We start from the raw sequence: 10,778 nt of genomic DNA, 5'->3' as shown, positions 1-10,778 counted from the left end.
TAATTTTTTTTATTTTTATATTTCCTCCAGATATTTGTCCTATAGAGAAAAAAAATTGTATTGGGGAAATAGCAATAAAAAAATTGAAAAAAAGAAAAATAACTTCTTAACTATTGAGTTCTTCTCATTCATTCATCCAAGGGTGACATCTGGGTAAACAGTAACTTAAAAACTTCCTAGCAGACCTAAAGAAGAAAATTTCCACGAAACAAATAATCTTTTTTTAACAAATAGCTTTAGTTTTCTTTTCATCATTTTTACACAATTTCCATTTATGTGATTATAGAAAACAGAATAACTGTAATCCCAATAATCTTATATATAAATTACAATGAACAATATCAAGTCTACTTATTATTTCAAGGTGTTTATATGGGGTGAAAAATATTGAGCTTCAATTAAATTTTCTTATAGAAAAACTTGTTCTTCCTATTTGTTTACTTGCACTCACAGTTTATTTCTAAACTGAAAACTAAATAGAGACACCAAAAAAAAAGACACAGGGACACATGCACATCAACTTATTATTCATGATACAAACAAAGCCGAAGGTCTTAATTCACATGAATAGATCTGTGAAAATAGACAAGGAGATAGTGATTAAATGCCTAAAAAGACATGTGAATATAACTGATTTGAAAAGAGAAATTTTTAGCAAAAAGAAGATATAGCTTCATTGAGAGAGCAAAGAAGCAAGGCAGGATGAGAAATTGAGTAAACTGACTACTAGTGTTTAAAGTTGAAAGTGTATATACGTATATCACAGGGCTGAGAAACTGGAACACAGGACCTCAAGAAGGTTTCTACATTATTTCTTTTTATTTAGGACAATAACTGAGACCATATTTAAATTCTAATCATAACTATTAATGTCTACATATAGTTTTATTCTCCAACTTACAGAATTCTGAATATTTATGGAAACCATTAAATGACTTTATCATCTAATATATTTTGCCTTTTTAGGCATTCAACAGACCTTCTATTAGTGAGGTATTATTTCATTGCATTTTTATTTTTTAAAAAATTCCACAGCCAACAGAAGACTCAGGGCCTAATTCTTCAGATTGTGGTAAAGATCCTGAGGATCCTAATATATTACATCCACTTCCCATCACTTAGAAAGTCATAATATACCTAGGAAGCTATTAAAAACTGTCTTTTTTAAGGAAAGTCAGTAACAACCAAGTCTATGTTGTGCGGCTGCCCTATGTGCACAATCTGAGCATGCACCTCTCTTCTGAAGGCTCATTTACAAGACCTTCTGCTCAGGGCTAAGCACAAAGTTGGTGAGCCTCCTGATAAAAATGCAGAACCTGTAAAATGCAAACAGCTCAGTTTACTATGGCTTATAATTGGAGCAAACTCTATGTTTTGCATAGAGAATCTTACATTTCTTTTTTTTGGTATTTACTTATCTATTTTTTAATTTAATTTTTTTATTACTCAAATGAATTTATCACATCTGTAGTTGTATAATGATTGTATCAATCCAATTTCACAGGATTTCCATCCCATAACCCATTTTTGTTAAAAAAAAAAAAGTGCATTTCATAAATAGTTATAACTCGTAAGTGATTCTTTTTTCTCTTGTGGGTTTTCAGTCTTCCCTAGGAAGGATTAACACTACCTTTTGTTATGTAGCTATTGTAACAAGGCATAACAGCTACCATTTAAATATACCTCCTTGGAGTTCCCATCTTGGCTTAGCAGGTAACAAACCCAAGTAGTATCCATGAAGATGCAGGTTCAATCCCTGGTCTCATTCAGTGGGTAAGGATCCAGCGTTGCCATGAGCTGTGATATAGGCCATAGATGTGGCTGGGATCCTGCGTTGCTGTGGCAGTGGCACAGGCCAGCAGCTGCAGCTCTGATTTGACTCTTAGCCTAGGAACTTCCATATGCTGTGGGTACAGCCCTAAAAAGACCAAAAAAAAAAAAGAAAAGAAAAGAAAAAAGAAAGAAAGAAAAAGAAATGTTTAATAAATAAATATCCCTCCTTCTCTCTGTAAATGCTTTGCCTCATTCAGTGTTGCCACATCACTTCTGCTTCCCTCCTTTCATAGACAATTTTTTCCCCTCACACTTTCTAACAAGCTATAACCAAAAAAAGAAAGAAATCATAGCAGAGCCATTTGTGCTTACCTTTTGAGAGTCTTTTAGTTGTTCACATTTATAAGTGCAACTCTTGAAAAAGTTGTTAGCAGTAGGTAATTGGTTGAGTTTCAACAGGAAAGTTAGGAACAATTTAACTACAAGACTGTAAGACTGATTTGGGCCTTAAAACTGTTAATCATTAACTAATTGTTACTAATCTAGACTACTTTCTACAGCTCAGAAACCATGCAAGATGATCAGACAGTAGATTTCTTATAAGAATTTTTTGTAATTAAACAGAAGATTAATGTAAAAAACTATAAATCAACTCTAATGGAAAAATAAATATCACATAAAAATAGAATTATTATGCTATGGAAGGAGAATAACTATAAAAATGTAATTAGAACTCTAAATGATATCTTGGACCAAGAGACAGTATCCAAGAAAGGACAAACTTGGAAAGAGGCACTTCCTGCCCAAGGTTGAAGTTCAGACCTCCCAAAAGAAGGTATGGTTGAGCCTGATGGATGATGAAGAAGTTCACTATGGCCGAATCAAAAATAGGAATGGTCAGTTAGTAAATTACAAAGATTATTTCAATTCAAGGTCACTGACATTTGAGGGATGACGGGAAAGTTCCAAGATTCTAAAAAATTTCCCTAGAATAGGAGCTAGTATATCATGAGAAATACAAAAAGAAATGCAGGTGTTGCTTCTTCTAATGCAGATATAATTTTCTTCTTCCTTATACAGCTGCATGAAACAGTAATTAAAACAAAGAAGCAGCTATATGATATATTTACTTGTTGCATGACCCATCCTTCAGCATTCTTACAGAAGTGAGAAAGGGATATGAGATGAGACAAAAAAATAAAACTACCAAATGTAAGTAGAGAAAGGGTAGGAACTTCATGGTTAAATTTCTTCTTACCAGAGGAGTGGGAAATAAAGATCTCATCAATGGTTGCTTTCACAGGTTATGGAATGAAATATCTCTTCTCTTTTTTTAAAGTAAGACATCTTGGAAGAAATATCATGTGGTGGACATGAGTTTCTCTTCCCCATCCCCATATCACTGGTCAGCTTATTTTTTTCCTACTTTAGTCCTTTAATACTCTTACCTAGCATTTAAGTAACATTCAAACAACTCCCTTCACTTCTGTCCTTCCTGTGTCTGTCCACATTACCTTATTTGTCCATCTGATCTATGCTTCTTTATGTGTGGAACCATCTGATTGCTGGTTTTCATCTCTTTCAAATCACCAAAATAAATGACTTCCTACATCATACGTTCTAATTTAATACATCAGAATAGGAAAGCAGAGGCTGAAAATTACTCTGATTATCACTGCTACACAAGAGAGAGTTGTGAGTCTACCAAAAAGATCTCGTGTGTCAAGGGATGAACCTCTTTTCCTAGAGCAAATGGTGCCTTTATGGAATCAAAAGAATACTGCAATTTGCCTTCCTTGACTGGGGCCACTGGGAGAGTAAATCCCAAAGTAGCAATTAATGCCCTTCAAGGAGTTGTCCTAGTTAGAACTGTTTCTTGCTTCTTCCCAAAGCAGTGCGCAAAGGGCCAACTGAAACCATGTGACTACCTGACTGGTTTCATGAGACTGCCCTGGTGTATGCCCCACTCTGAGCTAGACAAACACTCATAGCTCCACACTGGAGGAAGCGCTGCCATGGCCAAGGAAAAATCTCAGCAGGAGATGCTATGACAGCTCAAAACCTAAGTGGCATCTGAGCAGGGAGGGGGCAGCCATTACTGGCACTTACACAGACAGCACATCAGAAACAGATCTCTGGAGGCTAAAAGACCACAACAAATTCACAGACCATTGCCAAATAAATACACCAGCCTCTCCGGCTCAAGCACTGCTCCCCTTTGGGGTTGAGGGGGCCAGTGCTGGGAAGAAGAGCACACACAAAATGGGAATAGAGCCAGCTTGACCCAACCCTCAGGGTTTCTGCTGCAGCAACTTGGGTCCCACCCAGGCCCCCTATACGGTAGTGATGGCCACTGGGCAGAGGGTAAGTCCTGGTTTACACCTAACTCTGGACCCAGTCCCTTCATCTCTAGCCCCACTTCCTACCAAGGCGATAGTTACCAGCACATACTGAAGATCTGACTTTGCTCACATCAAGTCCAGCTGTTCCATCAAAGCCGCTGGACACCCACAAACTGTATAGGGATGCTCCCAAATACATGCACCTGTTCAAGACTGCTGAGGGTAACCGTTCACCTAGTTTCATAGAGACAGAGGGAAGTAAGCAAAACGAGAATACAGAGAAACCTGTATCAACAGAAAGAACAAGAGAAAACCCCTGAAAAAACAACTAATGAGACTGAAATAAACAATCTATTAGATAAAGAATTGAAAGTACCAGTATTAAGAATGCTAACTGAATTAAGGAAAAGAATAGATGAAAACAGTGAGAAGTTTAACAAGGAACTAAAAATTTTTAAAAAGTACCGGTCAGGAGTTCTCTGGTGACCTAGTAGTTAAGGATTTGGGGTTGACACCTGGTGTGGCTCAGGCTTGATCCCTGGCCCAGGAACTTCTGCATGCCACGGGTCAGCCAGAAAAAAGAAAAAAAAAAGAACCAGTCAAAACTGAAGAATAACTAAAATGAAAAAAAAAATGACAAGGAATGAACAGCAGACTAAGTGACAACAGAAGAATGTATAAGTGATGTGAAAGATAGATTAATGGAAATCATCAAATGAGAATAGCAAAAAGAAAAACAAATTTAAAAAAATGAAAACAATTTAAGGAATCTTTGGGACAACATTAAGGGTACCAATATTCATCTTACAATGGTCCCAGAAAGAGGAGAGAGAGTATAGAAAATGTAAATGTACACTGAACTACTATATGACCCATCAGTCCCACTCTGGGGCATATATCCGGACAAAACTTTCCTTAAAAAAGACACATGCACCCGCATGTTCATTGCAGCACTATTCACAATAGCCAAGACATGGAAACAATCCAAATGTCCATTGACAGATGATTGGAATAGGAAGATGTGGTATATATACACAATGGAATACTACTCAGCCATAAAAAGAATGAAATAATGCCATTTGCAGCAACATGGATGGAACTAGAGACTCTCATCCTGAGTGAAGTAAGTCAGAAAGAGAAAAGACAAATACCATATGCCATCACTTATATCTGGAATCTGATATATGGCACAAACGGACCTTTCCACAGAAAATAATATCCTGGACTTGGAGAACAGACTTGTGGTTGCCAAGGTGGAGGGGGAAGGAGTGGGATGGACTAGGAATCTAGGGTTAATACATGCAATATTTGGGATGGATAAGCAATGAGATCCTGCTGTATAGCACTGGAACTATATCTAGTCACTTGTGATGGAGCATGATGGAGGATAATGTGAGAAAAAGAATGTGTGTGTGTATATATATATATAGATATGTATTTGTGTGACTTGGTCACTTTGCTGTACAGTAGAAAATTGACAGAACACTGTAAACCAGCTATAATGGAAAAAATAAAAATCATTATTAAAAAAAAAGAAAACGTAAATGTGGAGCTGCATCTTATAACAAGCAGGGCTGGAGCATTCCCTAGGCTCCGACTGGGACATGAGCTTGGAGGACAGGCTTGTGAAACTGGCCAGTTACTCAAGCAGTTTTCAATCCTTCCTCTCCTCATGCTTCAGGAGCGAGTAAGTGTGCATGTGTTCCTCAGAAGTGAAGTCCTGGGCCTCCCACAGCCCTTCTGGTAGTCCCACTGGCCCTCCAACCAGCCAAGGAGGGCTTGTCTTCCCTGTGTAGGACCCCAGGGCTGGGGTGCCTAATTTATGGCTGGAACCATTCACTCCCTGGAGAGGATCTCTGCCCATGAAATCTCTCTTTTCCTCAGAGTCCCCTCCCCAGAGGCTCAGGTCCTGACCTGATGGTTCTCTTCCATATGGATATTTCTTATAGCCTTCATTGTGCAGAAGTCTTTCTCCCAGACTCCAGTTAGTTTTCAGTGAAAATTGTTTCACACGTAGATGTATTTTTGATGTGTTCATTGAGGAAAGGAGTCCCCTATCCTCCTACTCTGCCATGTTGTTCTCCTCCTGTGCATAATTCATTTAATGGGGCTGCAATAAGGAGGATTTTCGATCCGAATGACAACTTCCTCTTCCCTGGTCTTTCTCCTTTGCCATTATATCATGTCAGTAATAAGTATTCAATACTTTACCCACTTTTTATTTCATTGAAAAAAATAAATATTCAGGGAGTTCCCGTCGTGGTACAGCAGAAACGAATCCATCTAAGAACCATGAGGTTGCGGGTTCGATCCCTGCCCTTGCTCAGTGGGTTAACGATCCGGCGTTGCCATGAGCTGTGGTGTAGGTCGCAGACCAGCTTGGATCCTGCGTTGCTGTGGCTCTGGCATAGGCCGGTGGCTACAGCTCCGATTAGACCCCGAGCCTGGGAACCTCCATATGCCGCAAGAGCGGCCCAAGAAATGGCAAAAAGACAAAAAAAAAAAAAATTCAGTACCTTACAGTTTTTCATCATCCTAGCATATATCTTTAACTCTTAGAGTTTCTTTATTACTTTTAATAGAAACAAATGTGCTCTTTGTCACATTCACGTGTAACTAGAAAATTATTATGATTTGTTAATTTGAATCTTTTAAAATAACCAGAATAGGAGTTCCCGTCATGGTGCAGTGGAAAGGAATCCACCTAGGAACCATGAGGTTGAGGGTTCGATCCCTGGCCTTGCTCAGTGGGTTAAGGATCCGGCGTTGCCATGATCTGTGGTGTAGGTCACAGACACAGCTTAGATCACGTGTTGCTGTGGCTGTGGCATAGGCCGGCAGCTGTAGCTCCAATTAGATCCCTAGCCTGGAAACCTCCATATACCATAGGTGCAGCCCTAAAAAGGTAAGAAAAAAATCAGAATAAATACTAACTGCTTCTATATAATAGATGAAAGTTCCTTAAGTCATTTTCATATTTATTTTTGATGATGAATTTTTAATTCAAACAAAAATTTTAAATCTGAGCATTTCATATTAATAGCCAGCAGTGTCAAATATTTGGCTCCACCAGTACATGTCACTTGAATTAATATCACATTGTGCACACAGTCTATGACAGCAGTTATCTATGATAGCAGTTATCTATGATATAGGTTACTCATTATATTCTATATTTATTTTTACTTTTGTTTTTACATTACCACATTACCTTTTATATATATTCATTTTGCTTCCTAAATGTTCATAATTAACAAAAAAATAGAGACAGACAAGTCCACTGCAATTCCTGAGAGACAGAATCAAGCTACTTTCTGACATTCTAGTGAGAAGAAAATATGTCTCCTGGGAAAGAAAGGCATGATAAGGATTCAGAACAGGGGGAAGGAATGAAGTAAAACATATTCATATTCCTTTTTTTCAGATGAGAAAGGTTAAAATATATGTCATATAACCAGCACAGACCTGCATGCTTGTGTGTGAGAGTGTGTGTGGTGTGTGTGTGTGTGTGTGTGTGTAGCTGAGGGCATTGCTAGGAAGGACATAATGCTCCCTCAGGAGACACAATCTTCCTGGAATCAGACAAGGTCCTGATGACAACAAAAGCTTCTCAGTGCATAGTCTTAGAAGTGAGGATGGGGAAATTTACATCCTCTGAATGTGGGGAGGTTATAAGGAGAGCATGCAGACAAAATCAGGGAGTGGCTACTCAGAAGCTAATGTCGTCTACTTTTTTCCCTCAAAAATTATGATTAAAGGTATGTGATATAAATGATTTTTTAAGAGGGTTGTATAAGATGGATTAAAGTGTAAAAATGAATAGCTAACACTCAAAGCATTATTCAGTTCTGGACATTATTTTAATCAGTTATTTTCTCCTTCTTTGAAGACTATAAAAATTTACTCAGTTTACCAGTGACCCAGTCAGAAAACTGCTGTAAGTTATTCTAAATTAATTGTTTCCCAGGAAATAGATATATCTCTTATCTTTGGGTAAATGGAAATGCCTCCATTATCCTGTACCTGTTATTCCCATCAAGTGATAAAACAGTTTTGCTGCTAGCTTATGTTAAGGCATCACTTCGTTAAAATACTAAGTGATGCTGAAATAACTATGGAGAAATGGTGGGAAGCAATGGGATATCATCTATGCAATATTTAATGACCAATTTACATAAATTATATCTACTATTCAAGCATTTTGGAAATGATAATTTCAGCATAATGAAGATTAATATTTATTGAGTTTTTATTGTATTCTGGGCACTGTACGAAGTGTTTCAGGTAAAATAGCTAATCATTATCTTATGTTTTCCTTTGGCTGATAGGAAATAAACATTTCATTATGAAAAAAGAGATTAAGAAGGGACTGAGTCAGTTAAAGAACAGTCCTAATTATGTGGAGCTGACTCCAAATGAATCAATTCTGCTGGGTTATTTCCAAAGCAGAGCTGCATAGAATGTGCATGTCTTGGATCTTGGGCTGAGTAAGGTGACACATGAAGCAAAGCCATGAGCTACTAAGTTTATCTTTTCTCCTTCTCGATGTATTTCTTTCAGATATCCGGCTGTCATTAAAACTCTATCTCAAGATTTAAACCTGCAGAATCTTGTCAATGTTCAATGACCACTTGACCTTTCATTACACTGACCAGGAATCTATAAAACAGTTTATCATTGGGCATGAAACTCCTATATCTTTAGATTAACAAAACAGTGCATATTCAGGTGGTGACTGATTCTTAATACAGGTTATTTTTATATAATGGCAATAGCAGACAATATCGTATGCAGAGTCCTATGAGTTCGTTAACATGAGAATTCTAAAGGGCAAGGGTTTTTGAGGGTGATAAAGTACACTTTAATTTCTTATTTTGAATTCATCATTGCCTCTACAATGTTGGCACGTTTAACACAAAATGACTCAGCAAGAAAGATGGGAAGGGCTTCATCATCCTTCCTTCATGTGGACATGATAAATCAGAAACTTTAGGTCAAGAAAATATTATCAGATGAGAGACAGAGAATGTTCATGCCAAATTGTACTGCCTGGGATGCTCCTTTCTGCAGACCTCCGACACCTGCCTTGAATATCTCACGCTCTTTCTGTAGGCAATGATTAAAATTAAACATTCTTGGTATGTACATAAAGCTGACCTCTAGTACATGGATCTCAGGTCAACCAACAAAAGGTCAACAGAGAGCAAATCCAGAAAACAATAGAAAGTGTAATGAAAAAAATCTGATTTTACCTGATGTGAGATTATTCTAAGTGAGAGCGAGGAAGAAGAGAATTTAACATTTGCTTGCTTTCTCACTTCTAATGAGACCTATACATTTACTTCTATATTATTTAATATTTACTTCTAGACAGAGTATCCTTCTTTGACTGTTTAAATATTTAGAAGCATTCACAGATCTTCAATATCTCAGATATCTCAGTTTTTCAACTGTCTCTGAAGTTTGTGAGGTTTTAAAAAGTACTTACCACAGGATGTCTTTTTAATTCACCCTGCGGGTCTAAGAATATCATATGACTAAGAGCAGGCATCAGCCTTTGTGCAGACAGCCCACACTGTGTGCCATCCACCAGCAGGTTTCTCTCATTCCCACACCCTCTGATGCCAACCACAGCACAGGCATTTGCTGTCTACAGTCTAAATGGCGAGAGATATTTATGAAATGAAATTTTGTGATGTCCCTAGTTAAGAAAGAGTCAGGCATTCGCCTTTGCTGGTTGGAATTTCCGCCTTGTTCCTTCCATCAGAGTCACCGGGGAAACTTGCAATTTGTCCCAGATCCACAAAGACAGAATGAGTAAGATATACATTTGTGCTTTTAACTGACAAAAGGGATGACAATTTCTTCACATCCAGAGATTTCTATGCAACTGCATAGGCTATGATTGAGAAGTCAGGATATCTAAGAAAATATTTGGGGTTAAAAAAAATAAGTAAACTGTTGTCTGTTTTCTTTGCCACAGCCTTAACTGAATTGAGTTGCTATGTGGGAAACATAGATATTAAATTTTATAATTAAGTCAATCGCAGTGCAAGGCAAATGCTTAATAATACTTTAACATAAGTGTAACTGCTTTATAATAAAATACTTGATGTGCAAGCAACTTTTTCAACAGTCATATACACTGATGGTCCCTGTAATCGTGCAGAGTTGCTACTTCACATTTATGAATTTTGAATCAGTCTACTTCTTTCCATCTTTTTTTACATATTAAATCCAGGACCTACAATAGTAACTGAAAAATACTTTGAAAATACTCTTTGCTCAATAAATAGTGTTTAATAAATGAGTAAAGAAAGCAAGTCAGTGGCTAAAGAATAGGAAAGAAATAGGTAGGTATGGGAGGAACTTTATCTGGTAGTATTTGGCAAATGATAAAAGAAAGAGATGAGAAAGAATTTTACTTAATTTTTTTCCATTATATGTCTACTGACCAGATATATTTCTGACAAATCAACCAGGATAATAAACATACAATAGGATTTGGTTTCAAGATGAGGGTAACTTCCAAACTTTGAATTTTAGAATTGCAGAAAAGAAATTTATCTCTCTGACTCACGAGAGCTTGTTAAGAGTAAGAGAAAGATTCATCTTTCCATCTGAAAGACTCTTGATGATGACCTTGCCTTCTTTTTTTCAGGC

Source organism: Phacochoerus africanus, chromosome 9, assembly GCF_016906955.1.
Source record: "Phacochoerus africanus isolate WHEZ1 chromosome 9, ROS_Pafr_v1, whole genome shotgun sequence".
NCBI classification, from domain to species: domain Eukaryota; kingdom Metazoa; phylum Chordata; class Mammalia; order Artiodactyla; family Suidae; genus Phacochoerus; species Phacochoerus africanus.
The sequence above is the reverse complement of the archived record's forward strand: the minus strand, read 5'-3'. Positions refer to the sequence as shown.